A 12,774-nucleotide genomic window follows, 5' to 3' on the forward strand; every position below is an offset into this window, starting at 1 on the left:
AGTTTTGTCTTTTCCCTTTGCAACTACTTCAATTCCAGCCGTGTAGTGAGCCTGAAGGGCCACTGTTCCACACAGCTGTTCCATCTCTGACCCAGGTTACTGGGCTGATGAGACCGTGTGGCTCTCGCTAATCCCTCTCCCTCTGCGGTCCAATTCCGTGCCCCAGGGAGCAGGCCAAGCAGACGTGATCCAGCCCTCGGGGGTCCGGAGACTGACAGTTACACGTTCATTTGTTCAACAGATATTTTTTGAGTGCCTACTACGTCCCAGGCGCATGCCAGGTGCAGGGGGAACTGGGAGCGTGGTGGGGCTGTTGACGGAGCCTACAGGTACACGCAGAGTTATAAACACACACCGTGAGGGAACCCGGGGGCCCTCATTGGCGGTTGGGATGGGGTGTCATCGAAGAGTCCTCTCATGTGACATAACCGTCCCTCTGACTTCACTGCGGTGTCAGGTGTACTCAATCGAGTGTGGGGTGTGCACCGGAGGCTCCATGAGTGTGAGTGTGTGTGTGTGGCTCCCTCCATCAGTGACGCCCACCGACACGGGGTCTTGCCCCCACAGACGACAGGTCTCTGATCTTGAACTTCATGTAAGTGCAGTCACATGGCACGCAGCTTTTCCTGTCCGGCTGCTTTCGCCCAGCACTGTGTTGTAGGGGCCGTCCACGTTCCCGCCTGTGTGGCCAGGCCACTTCTCTTCTCTGCTGAGCAGCCTTTCGTTGTGGATGCTCCACAGTCAGTTTATCCTCTCAGCTGCTGGTGGCTGGCAGGGTCACTCCCTCTTTGGGGCTTTGACGGACAGTGCCCCCATGAATGGTGCCTGGAGGTCTTTGGGGGACAGGTGCTTCTGTTTCTCTGAGGTCGGGTCCTAGGAGTGGGCTCGCGGGCTCGCGCGATAAGCGCAGGCTTAACTTCATGAGAAACGTCTAAACTTTTCCAAAGCGGCTGCGCGACTGTGTGTTACGAGTTTTCAGTTCAGCTCGTCTGGTGGGCGCGCACCGGTGTTTCACGGCGCCTTTCATTTGCATTTTCCTGACGACTCAGGCGGTCAAGCACCTTCTCAAACGGTTATGGGACATTGGGACGGACTCTTGTGAAATGCTGCTTGTTTTTATTGAGTGTTCCATCTTCTTATTGAGTTGTAAGAGTTTTTATGTATTCTAGATGTACTTCCTTTGTATTGTAAATATCACCTCCCGCTCTGTGAGTCGGTTGCCTTTCTACTCCTTTCAAAGGGGACCTTCTCGTGAACAGGTCTTAATTTTAATGAAGCCCCACTTGCTTTCCTTTATGGTTAGTGCTTTTTGTATCCTGTTTAAGACATCTTTGCCTACCCGGGGTCATGAAGCTCGTTCTTGGCTTTTCATTTAGAAGCAAAAAGCTTCTAAGTTTTGTCGTCTGGGGGCCCCCTTTTTGAACGAGGGTCCACCTTGAATTAGTTTCTGTGTACGGTGTGAGGTGCGGGTCATGATTCCCCACGTTACAGTGCTGTTTGCAGAGGTGCTGCTTCCCCCTAAAGCCAGTGTCCACCCGTGCGCTCTGGACGCGTCCGGCCCATCGGCCTGCGTGCCTGTGCCAGCGCCGCAAGTAATTACCAGAGTTTCGTAGGGAGTCTTGAGAAGGTGACTTCGGACGGAGATCTTCACCCTGAGCTAAGACTCTGGGTGTCCCAGGCCAAGGGAACAGCGCCAGCGAAGCCCCGAGATGGGAAAGCGTTCCGCGTGTTTTGAAGAAAGAGTGACAGATGCGGCCCGTGTGTGTGTTGGGAGGGGAGCGGAGAGGGAAGATGGGGACTATGCGAAGGCAGAGGCTCCTGTCAGGAGCTTGCATTTCATTCCAAACACAGTGGGAAGCTGTCAGAAAAACCCAAGTGCAGATAAAAACTCGGTTTTCTCATTGCTGTTGGCGTCCGAGACACCACAAGAGGCAAATAACGCCCGAACACAGCCTGTCTGCACAGCGGCGGCTTCCCCACGCAGCTTCACGTTCAAAGGCTGCTGCTGCTGCTGCTGGAAACAACCGGTCTTGGCAAACCAGGTGCCGGGAGTCCGACGGCCCCGCTGCAATAATGAGTTCGTTCTTGCCCAGCCTGGAGGCCTTAGGCAAGTGACAGCAGTTTTCTGAGCCTCAGTTTCCTCCTCTGTACAAGGGGCCTATTCATAGCGGCCGCATCATGCTGCTCACGTGGTGGCTGGGGGGCGCATCTGCCCAGCGCCTGACAGCGGGCTCCCTGCCGTCACTGCGGTTGTTATGGCAATGACTCTGGGGCTGGGAACACAGGTTCATTTCCAGTGTTGCTTTGGGTCCCGTCAAGGCTCCTGTTCTTCGGGTGTCCTGGGTTGGGGCCCCAGTCTGAGTCCCCGGGCTCAGCAGTCGTGGTCTGGCCCCAGAGAAGGCGGGCGCCGGGGGAGGGCATCTAGGTGTGTGGGGCTGTCTCCCCACACGCTGCCCCGGGCCCTGTCCTAGGCTTGGTGGCTGCTGTATGACCTGGAGAGTCGCTCACAAAGGGAGTTGTCCTGGTGGGGCCTCCCCAACCCCTCCGCAGGGTCTGGCCTGACAGAGAAGGCTGGTTCTGTCAGCTTCTGACAGCTCATGGGAGCTGGTCCTGGCTATGCCTCTGACCCTGGGTGGGTCACCTCCCCACTCAGAACTTCAGGCTACTCACCTGTAAAGCAGGCTCATTCGGAGGCCTGCAGTAGGAGGACTCCTTGTTCCAGGGGCCTGCGAGTGGAGGCCAGAGCCAGGCAGCTGAGGGGCGTTGGCGGGGACACCTGTGGCTTTCTCCCAAGGTCCAAAGTGGGTAGGGAAGTCAGGTGGGGCAGCCTCCCTGCCTCTGTGTGCTGGCCCTGGCGGGGGTGGGGGGAGAAGGGGAAGGGGGGAAGCTGCCACCAGAGCCAGAGGGTGGTCAGTGAAGGCCCCCTGGCAGAAGATGACCTCCGAGATGAGAGAAGGTGCCAGTCTTGGGAGATCTGGGTGAAAGAGTCACGAACCAGGAGTCTGAGGGACAACCAGAGAGCCAGGACTGGGGTGGAGGGGCAAGGAGGGATGGGTGGGGCCCTGTGGGGTCGGGGGAGGATTATGGCCCAGAGGGGCTGAGACATGCACTGGGGGGCAGGCCGCAGGAACCTTCTGGGGTGGCCTGGGCACTCCTGGCCTCAGGGTGGCTACGGCAGAGTGTGGCATGATTCTGCTCCTAGAAGATCCTCCGGTGGCCATGTTCCTGTGGCACCTGCCTCCCCTCCGATCCCCCTGACCCCAAGAGGCCCCCACTCCCAACCCGCAGCTCACGTCGGAGGGTGCAGAGTGCCAGTCCAGCCAGGCCTGTGAGGCGCTACCTCACTCACGATTGAAAGAAAAAATAAGGAAGTTGGATTGGTTGCTAATATTTAAAAACATAAAATGGAGAGATTTCACATAAACATCCAGATTCCTGGTTTCTCTTACAGAACCACCTGGCCCTGCCCGAGCTTTGCCGAGGGGGGCGGTGGGGAGCCCAGCCGAGGGGAGAGGTGACAGAGGCAGCCACTAGGCCAAAGGGTGGCTGGCCTTGCGGCAGGGACTCCCGGGCACTGGGGGACCATTTGCACATGGAGCAAACTGGCTGGCTGTCGCCTTTGGGCCAGCTCTTGTCTCTTCTGGGCCTCGGTTTCCTCATTTTCCCAGGCCTCTGGGCTGTCTGAGATGATCTGAAAGCCTTGCCGGCTCTGCCAGGCCTGGGGGCTGAGCCTCAGTCCCTCACCTGTACAGGGAGTGAGACTGGAGTTCTGGCTACAGTTGAAACGGACGTTTTAGCCAACGTCGATCTGGCACTTGCTCTCTGCCCGGGACTGCTGACCTGGCTTCACTTAGCCCTCACCGCAGCCCCGTGAGGGAGCCTCCGTGTTGGGCCTCACTCTGCGGGTGGGTGAACTGGAGCCGAGAGGGTAGGTGACTCGTCCAAGCTCACTCAGCTCTCGTGTGGCCGACGTGGGGCTGGAACCCAGGCGGTTGGGCTGGACCTGGGGCCGAGCGGGTCTTTAGAGGACTTAGCAGTGGGTTGGCGGTGGCTCGATCTCAGTAAGGGCGTCTGTTTTGAGTTCTCAGACCAGGAAAGGCTCCCTGTGGCCATCTCATCCGGTGCCACCATTTACATGTGTGGACACTGAGGCCCAGAGCAGAAGTAGGGGAAGGAGGTGGGGGCCACCTCAAGGGACTCAGTCCACAGCCCTGAGCCCACACCACCCCCCTCCAGACTTCACATACCCCTGAGAAGTGTTCTGATTGGGAGTGGCTGGTCCTGCTGGCCCGGGGGTGGGCTGGGGTGGGCCAGGCAACAAGGTTCAGAGTCCTTCCCACTCTGTTCCTTCCCGGCTGGGATCCCGTGGACAAGTGACTTGACCACTCTGGGCCTCAGTTGTCCTCATCTGTAAAATGGGGTGGTCGCAGTGCCCTCCTGGGGGTTGTAGTCATGTGGGTGAGGCTGCAGATACACTAGGTGCCTATTGGATGAGTGAGGGGGGCCTGGACACCTAGGAAGGAGGCCACCTGGCCCCACCCTCACGAGCACAGAGTTCAGCCGGGGAGACAGCCTGCGGGACTGGGTTTGTGATGAGTGGCGACTCAGGCCTTGGGTCCCCTCAGCTCCCCGCCCGTGCCTGGGGTCTGCCCAGGAGCAGGCCAGGCCACAGGGGCAGTGGGTGCTCGTGGAAGCCTGGGTGAGTGCCCAGCAGTTTGCAGGGCGGGGGGGCGGCCTCGTGGGAGCAGCCGACCTGATGCCCACCTCGAGCCTTCAGGGGTGACTCCGGCTCTGCGCCTACGTCACAGGAGGACATAGAGGCTGTAGTGGCTGTGGTGTGGACGCTGGGGCCTGAGCCTGGAGCCGCGTCCCCGAGTGTGGGAAAGAGGAAGCAGAAAGAAAGGGACGTCCGTCCTCCGGAGGCCCGGTGGTTTCCTCGAGGCAGGAGTGTGAGGAGGAGGAGGAGGAAGGCCAGGCAGGAAGCTGCGGGCGGGAGGGGCAGCTGCTGTGACTCCTGCCTCTGCCCCTTGGGGTGGGAAAGGCTTTGCCCTCCCTCTCTCTGCCTGTTTTCTCAAGTGAAAGCAGCCGCCCCACGGCCCCACGTCTGGTCCGCCCAGGGCAGCTGTGCCCAGCACGCCGGCCCAGCCCAGCCCAGCTGCTTAGTTGTCGTCGGTGCTCGCATCGGTTGTTTCTGACGGGACATGTGCCGCATCGGACACGTCCCGTGGAGTAGGCACAGACCCTGTGGTGTGGGCGCAGCGATCAGGAAACGGGACGCAGAGAAGCAGAGAGACTTGTCCAAGGACACACAGCGGGCAGGTGGCAGCGCTCAGCACGGAGTCCCGCGTTTGGGCCCCAAAGCAGGCAGCAGCGAAGCCGCCCGCCTGCAACCTTCAGCCTGGTGGCTCTTCCTGGGCCGGCGCCCTGATGTCCCAGTGGGGACACAGGAGCTTCAGAGGCCCGCAGCTCCCCAGCCCCACCCTCTCCTGGGAAAACCATGGGCAGAGGCTCTGAGGGAGACAACCGGGTTCAGCTTCGTGGCTGAGCCCTGCGTGGCTGCTTCGTGACCCCTGGGGGTCCCTGCCCGTCTCTGGGCTGCGAAATGGGTAACCAAAGGGCTTAATCTTGGCCTCCCGGGACTGGTGCGGGGAGGAAGGAGGGGTGCTGGTGGGCAGGGCTCCTGTGGGGCCGCCCCATCTGGCCCTTACTGGGGTTCCGTGTAAATCGTTTTTGAAAACTGCTCTGCCGCTTAGAAGAAAGCCCCGACCACGCTGAAACCGCGGGCAGATGGTATCGCCGAGCTTCCTTTCAGCTCGAATCCTGTGAATCCGCAGACGAGAAAGGGCCCCGATTCCAGCATGGGGAGGGCGGGGACGGTATTCATTTCTTATCGTTTATTAAAGTCCCCGGCGCCGCCGGGGGCTGTGTCATGTCCCCTCCTGCTGCACCGCCTGTCTGCTGCCGCCAGCTTCTTGGAAGTTGGTCTTCCGTTTTGTCTGTTTGGGGGACTGGGTTTCGGGAGGAGCCCCACACTGCAGCATCTGGGCTGTGGACTGGCGGCCAGGGAGGGTTTTGGTCGACACCCTGGCCTCTCAGTTTCCTAATCTGGAAAATGGAATGTCAGTCCTTGCCTTGCTGGACGATTAAGAGTCAAAACGGGCTCAGGGAAGGCCTGGCACGATGTCCCTGTGCTGAGAGGCAGAAGAAGGGGCTTCCTGTGTAGGAAGTGGCTGGACCCAGAGGTGGGTCCCGGGCCGCCCTCCCAGGGATGGGCAGCCCCCTGGCCGGCCTCCCACTAGCCCGGCCTAGGCACCAGCTGACTTGCCCGCAGGCCCGGGCGACGCTGCTGGAAATCCCCCACCCACTTCTTTGTGAATGGAAAGGAAACCAAAATGCACCAGAGATCTCTGCGTTCTGAGCGGCCAGCCCTCACTGTGGGGGGGTAGCTTCCTCCCCCAGGGCAGGAGGGGCCGCCTCAGCTTCCTTTTTGGGGCCCCACACCCCTTTTTCCTATGTCCTCCCTGGGCCAGGGAGGGGCCACTGTGTCCCTCAGGTCATGCACCTCAGCCTCTGGGACCAGTGGGTACCTCTGGGTCCTCTCTCACTGTGGCTGTTGCCTGGGATCGTCCATCACTGGCCTGACTTGACTCCCGACTGTGCTGATGGGGGTGGGGGTGTTGAAAGTCCCCAGCAGCAGCAGCAGCAGCGGGAGAGACTTCTCCGGGACCCGTCTGCAGCTGGAGGCCCGTCTCATCTCAAACCTTCGTGTAATCTAGGAAACTAACCTGCCGAGCGCCTCCCAAGTTTGCGTTCCTAATGTTTCTGGTTTTGTTTTTTCAATTAATAAAGCTCATGGAAGAAATTATAACATAGTAACTGAAACGCCACCCACAACTCTGCTACCCAGAGAGAATCAGCGTTTCCATTCCGGGGGTTGTCTTTGTAGTCTTTTTCTCTTCTAGTTCTTTAACTTCTTCCCCAACCTGCAGTTCCTTCGGCACCCTGTCCCTCAGCTCTGCCGTGTGCCAGGCACTTGCTGAGATGCCGGAAACACAGGTGGGAACTTTCGGACAAAATCCCCGGCCCTTGCGGTGCGGACCTGTGTCTAGTGTCTACCTGCTTTTTTTCCCCCCACTTGCGTGTTTTGAGCAGTCTTCTGTTTTCTCAAATATTTTCCAAGAATGTCTTCTTTAAAATACTGGCTGCCCAATATTTCATTTCTACAGTTGGGCAATGATATGTTTATCTGTAATCATCTAGATTTCTGTTTCAATCATTTCTAACTTTTTTGTTCAAATAGACAACCCTGTGATGAACATCGCGTCCATAAATCTTGGTGCTCATCTCTGATTATTTGCTCAGGCCAAGGCCCTAGAAGGGGAAGTGCCGGCCCGGGGCGGCTTTCGGAGCCTCTCTAAGCTCGCAGGCGTGCGTGCTGTCTGAGCTTTACTGAGATGCCATTTACATGCCGTAGAATTAACTAACTTGTCTCAGGTGTGCACTGGGTTTTTCGTGCAGACCATCACCGGGATCTAATTGTACATTTTCATCATCTCAAGAAGAACCCGTACCCAGTAGCAGTCCCTCCCCCTGCCCTAGGCAACCGCTAATGTACTTTCTGCCTCTAGATTTGCCTATTCTGTTCTTGTCCCATAAGTGGAATCAGATAGTATGTGATCGTTTGGGACTAGTTTCTCTGACTTGGTGGAATGTTTTCAAGGTTCACATTATCCACTCGTCTCTGGGTGGGTGTTGTTAGATTACTATGCCTGGGCGGTTTGGAGTGGCACGGCCAGGAGCACAGGGCACGGGCAGACCTTGAGGACGCCTTGGGTTCCCTTCCGGACCAAGCGAGTCACCACCTTCTTGCTGGAGGAGGGTCTTCTGGCTTTCAGGGTGCAAACAAACGCAACATCTGTGATGCGCACTAAAACGGCGTGTGCCCGTGTACGTTTCTGTGTGGACACGCGGTTTCACGGCTCCTGGGCCCGTATCCGCAGAGTGGAGTTGCTGGGTTATGTGCTAACTCGGTGTCGAATATTTGAAGAACTAACTGAACTGGCCTTCAAAGCCCTGAACCATTTAACACTCCCAGCCAGCGTGTGCTCCACCTTCTCCCCCACACGTGCCTGCCTGTCTTTCTGATTAGAGCCTCTCTCCAGTGGTTTCCACCCGCGTTCCCTTGAGGGCTGGTGACCCCGAGCATCTTTTCATGTGCTTGCCAGCCATTTCTAACGCATGTGAGGTCCCCTTTCAAAGAGCTTTCCAGAAAGCTCTTCTCACCAGTGGTGCGAGCACTGGGTGTTAGGTGAAAATCCTTTGCTGACTTCCAGGTGAAAAGTGGTTGTCCTGTCCTTTCTGGTTACCAGCGGGGGGTAGGAGGGTGGGTGGGGAGGGAGATGCATTTCAGGGAACACAAAATTGGCATGTTGAAGTGCCACACCGCCATCTCCCCAGGGGGAAACCCTGTGCCTATCAGCAGGTGTCCCACTTCCTGTCCCCAAGCCCTAGCCCCTGGCAGCCACTAATTGTCCCTACAGATCCTGTTGCTCTCCAGCCGGTCTGGTCGGTCACACACACCTTTTGTGACTCGCAGGCCATTTGCTTTGTGTGCTCCTCTCCCGCACTGTCTTCCTCCTTCTCGTTGCTTGGCAAGAGTCGCTGCGTGACATCAGCTCCCTGTCACATGTTGCAGAGATTCCCCTAGTTTGCCATTTGGCTTCTCAGTTTCGACCCTGAGTTTCTGGGCTTAGGGAGGTTTTTAAGGCTGGACAGTGATCATCTCCTTCATGGTTCCATTCTTTGCTTTTTCTGCTCAGAAAGGCCCGGGCTCAGATAATCACTTAGGTTTTGGTTTTCACTTTTAATTATTTAATCCAGCTGGCTTTTATTCTGTGTGGCTGGTGGGATTTCCTGGTGTGCTTTTGATGTCAGTGAGGGGCTGTGCTTCAGGGCCTATCACATAGTAAGTGCTCACTAAATGCGGGATAACAGTCAGGCCAGACCCAGCTCGGAAAGGGGGAGTGTTGGCGTGGTGGCCGCAGCTGTGACCTGGCCAGCTCCTGGGGCTCCTTTTTGTCAGCTCAGCTGAGGACTCTGCCGGCTCCGAGCCTTCCTGGTATCCCCGCGGCCCCTGAGGCCCTCCCTGTCACCTCTTCTTCTGAATCATCATTCTTCGAAGGCAGCCAGTGGCTACCGTCCAGGGCTTTGGGGATCTTGGTGATGACGAGCCCCCTCCCCTCTGGCTCACCCCCCATCAAGGCCAGTGGCAGAGGTTATTTGTTGTTTTTTAACCACAACTCTTCCCACCCTCTGAAAGGCACAGGGCAGACGCTGGGTCCGGCGGGGCTTCCCCAGTCTGGCTGGGCTCTGCAGCAGGGTTGGAAGGCAGGTACCCCGTTCAGGGCCCTGGGGGCTGAGCAGCTCTGGCACCCCTGGCCCTATGACACCCACCGTGATCACCCACACGCTGTCGTGGGCCTGTTTTCCTGGGGTGTGGGGTCCACAGAGCCCACAGGAAGGCCAGGGGGGGCCGTGCCAGGTTTGATGCTGGGTGTGTCCCCTCCCCATGCAGGGTCCCGGACATGTGACATGGCCTCGCAGAGCCGTGGCTTCCCTTGCTGTCTGGAGGGGCTGACACAGCCCAGCCCTCGTAGCCCGGAGTGTCCTGGGACTGAGGTGGCCATGAAGGGCACTGAGTGAGGGAGCCTAGGCTGGGTAAAGGTGTGGCTGGGGACAGGACACACTGGCCTGGGGGCTCTGGCCACATGGGACAGTGGGGGGCAGGGAGAACTCCTGGCAGGGACGCCAGGAGCAGGATGTGGTCACTCGAGGCAGGGGCTGGCGGCAGCCGGTTTGCAGCAGGTTGAGGGGACGGGGTCTGGCTGGGCCCGTGACCCTGTTCCAGACACTCAGCCGCTCGGGGCCTGCTGGGAGCCAGCGGGGCGCTTCCGAGGCTGCTGTGCCCACAGTGATGGTCCAGGCCCCCCGGGCCGCAGGGATCACCGAGGCAGGTTGCTGAGCAGCCTGTGACAGCTCACTCTTCACAGCAGCTCAGCTCCAGAGGCTGGATGGCCGTTTATTCTCTGTCACCCTGAGAGCCAAAAGCTTGGCAGGAAAGGTGACCGGTGTGGAGGGCACAGCCTGTGTGGAGGGGACAAAGGCAGGAAGTGTCCCTAGGTGGCCTGGCCCCCTCATTCCTGCACCACAAGGCCCTGTCCCAGGACGTCTGGCCCTAGCTGGAGCTGGAATGCAGCCTGGACGTCTGTCACCTGAGGCGGAGACGAGATGAGCTGGTGATGGTGCCAGTGGGTGATCGGTCCCCTGGCTCTCCTGTCAGTCATGCCCATGAGGACTTCCAGGGGTGGTCCCTTTTAGGCACAGTCACTCTCACCTTGGGTGCGGCCCCACCACTGGCAGGCCTCAGAGCAGAGTGCAGGCTGGTCCTCACAGCTGGCTCCTCCATATTAGGGTGCCACCCACTTCTGGGGTGGGGGGGCGAGTGGCTGTGGGATCCCAGGCTGGTTGTGTGTGTGTTCAGGGGATGTCTCTCTATGGGGGTCTCTGTCTCTGGGTGTTTGTCTCTGTAGGGGGAGGTTGCTCCAGCCTGTGAGAGGGGCTTTGTGTCCCTGTCACTGTGATTCTGTGGGGGGGTGGGGTGGTCTCCGTCTCTCTGAGAGGGGCTTTGTGACTGTGTCACTGTGAGTCTGTCTGACGTCGGGGGACCTCCCTGCAGGTGGGGTTCAGATAGGCCCCCAGCCCGTCAGTCCCAGCGTCTCTGGCAAGTTACCACCCCTGGCCTCCTGGAGCCTTGGAGGGTCCAAGTGTGGGAGAACCCAGGGGTCCAATGCTTGGTCACTCAGGGTGTGACGAGGTACCACCTGCCCAGAGGAGGGAAGCAAGAGGATGGGGAGATCCTGTCTGTGAGCAGGCTGGTTACATCTGGGGGTCTGCGCCTCCCGTTTTTCCCTGGCTCTGGGGAGGTCTCTGTTTCTGGCACTTGGGGGCGGGGCTCTCGTTTGCCAAGAAAGGGGGGAGCTGACCTGATCCGTGTGGCTTTTCTGGAAGCTTCTCTGACCCCTTTCCTGCTCCTCTGTGGGGCCAGCCCAAGGGGGAGACCTGGCCTGTAGGGACAGGAGTGGGAGGCAGTCTGGGAGGGTCCCTTGTGCTCAGGGCAGCAGGCAGGTTCCCTACAGAAGCCTGGAGGGCGCGTGCCGTCATCACCTCTGCTTTACAGATGAGGAAACAAACGCACCGAGAAGCGAAGTTATTTTCTCGGGGGTCACACAGAAAAAGTGGCTGGCACAGGCATCTGAAGGGGTGGGGGTGGGGGGCGCTTGCAGCCCTGGTCGAGGGCAGAGGAGGGAAGGGACCCCTGACCTGTATTTCCAACGTTGTTCAGTCCCTGGAACTGGCTCCCTGCCTTCAGTTCCCCCCCAGAGGAGCCTGGGAACAGGGGGTAAGATAACTCACCACGCCCCACGTCTGCCTCTGCTCTCCAGACCTGTGAGGGCTGGGGCCCCCCCGCCAGCCACCCAGCTACTCCCCATCCACGTGACAAACCCTAAGGACCTCCTCTGGGCCAGACCCGGTGCTGGGCCCCAGCTGGGAACAAGGCTGGGTGCCCTGCCCCCACCCTCGGAGGAACTCCCAGTCAGATGGTGGGGGCGGCAGCGTCACCAGGAAATGGTGGCCGGGCCTGATAAGCCCCAGGCACAGGAATCGTGCTGACCACGGCATGACCAGAGAGGGCTCCCTGGAGGAGGGGAGGTGTTCTCTGCCAAGACCTGCAGCGGGAGAGCCCGGAGCCCAGGCTGGGGCAGATGGAGGTCTGGGCCCAAGCCCACCTCAGCTACCGCTCTGCAGCAGGGCAAGTGCCTTTGCCCGCCCGGGCCTCCGCTCCTTCACCTGTAGCACAGCCTTGGTCACTGTGCTGGGGTCGCGGGTCAAGAGCCTGGTCCTCAGCCGGTCTTCTCCCGTTGCAGCTGGGGGGGTGGGGGGCAGCACCCCATCCCTCCTTAGCCCTCACGGGGCATGGTCTGTAGTGGGCCTGTGCCCCACTGACCCCCAGCGCTTGATACCGGGCAAACAAGAGGCCAATGACAAATATTTGTTGTGGGAATAAAATTGAGCACGTCCAACCCCCCAGGCCCTGTGCTCAGGGCTGGGGACCCTCTGAGAACAAGGTGAAGTCCCCACAGAGCCTGCTTCACAGGTGGGTAAGTGCAGCGAAGGAACCAGAGGGTTCTGTGATGGTGAGTGCGCACACTTAGACACGGTGTTCGGAGAGGGCCTTCCTGAGCTGACACTTTATTTAGCTAAGTGTCTGAGAAGAGCGAGATTTGTGTGGGTTTGGAGGAACTGCCTATCAGACAGTGGGAACAGCAGGTGCAAAGGCCCTGGGGTTGAGCATGCTTGGTTCATGTAACGGCGGAGGCCAGTGTGCCTGGAGCAGAGTATGAGGGAGAGGGGCTGAAGTCAAGGCGCTAAGAAGGACTAGATCACGCGGGGTCCCCGCTGCGCCCATGGTGAGGACTTGGGCTTCGTTGCTTAGTGCAGTGAGGCCCACAGATGAGTTTTGGGGGGCAAAGGAAGCAGCTGGAGGAGCTGGATATAGCTGGGAGTAGGACTAACAGGTGGCAGCACCTCAGGGGGCACAGGATGTCACCCTGTTTTCCGACTCCTCACCCTATCATGGGGGGTCCCTGAGAGCAACCCCCCTGCCTCCTTCAGGTCTCCTGTGGCTCCCTGGTGCCTGGGGGAGGGGTGGCGGGT

General features: G+C 59.2%; 1 protein-coding gene across 4 annotated transcripts in view; it reads left to right on the plus strand.

The window, feature by feature from the left end:
* SH2B3 (SH2B adaptor protein 3) overlaps positions 1-12,774 on the plus strand; it is a 34,961-nt gene that overhangs the window by 11,908 nt on the left and 10,279 nt on the right. The gene's annotated exons all lie outside the window — the stretch shown is intronic.

The sequence above is a fragment of the Desmodus rotundus genome, chromosome 7, assembly GCF_022682495.2.
Source record: "Desmodus rotundus isolate HL8 chromosome 7, HLdesRot8A.1, whole genome shotgun sequence".
NCBI classification, from domain to species: Eukaryota; Metazoa; Chordata; class Mammalia; order Chiroptera; family Phyllostomidae; genus Desmodus; species Desmodus rotundus.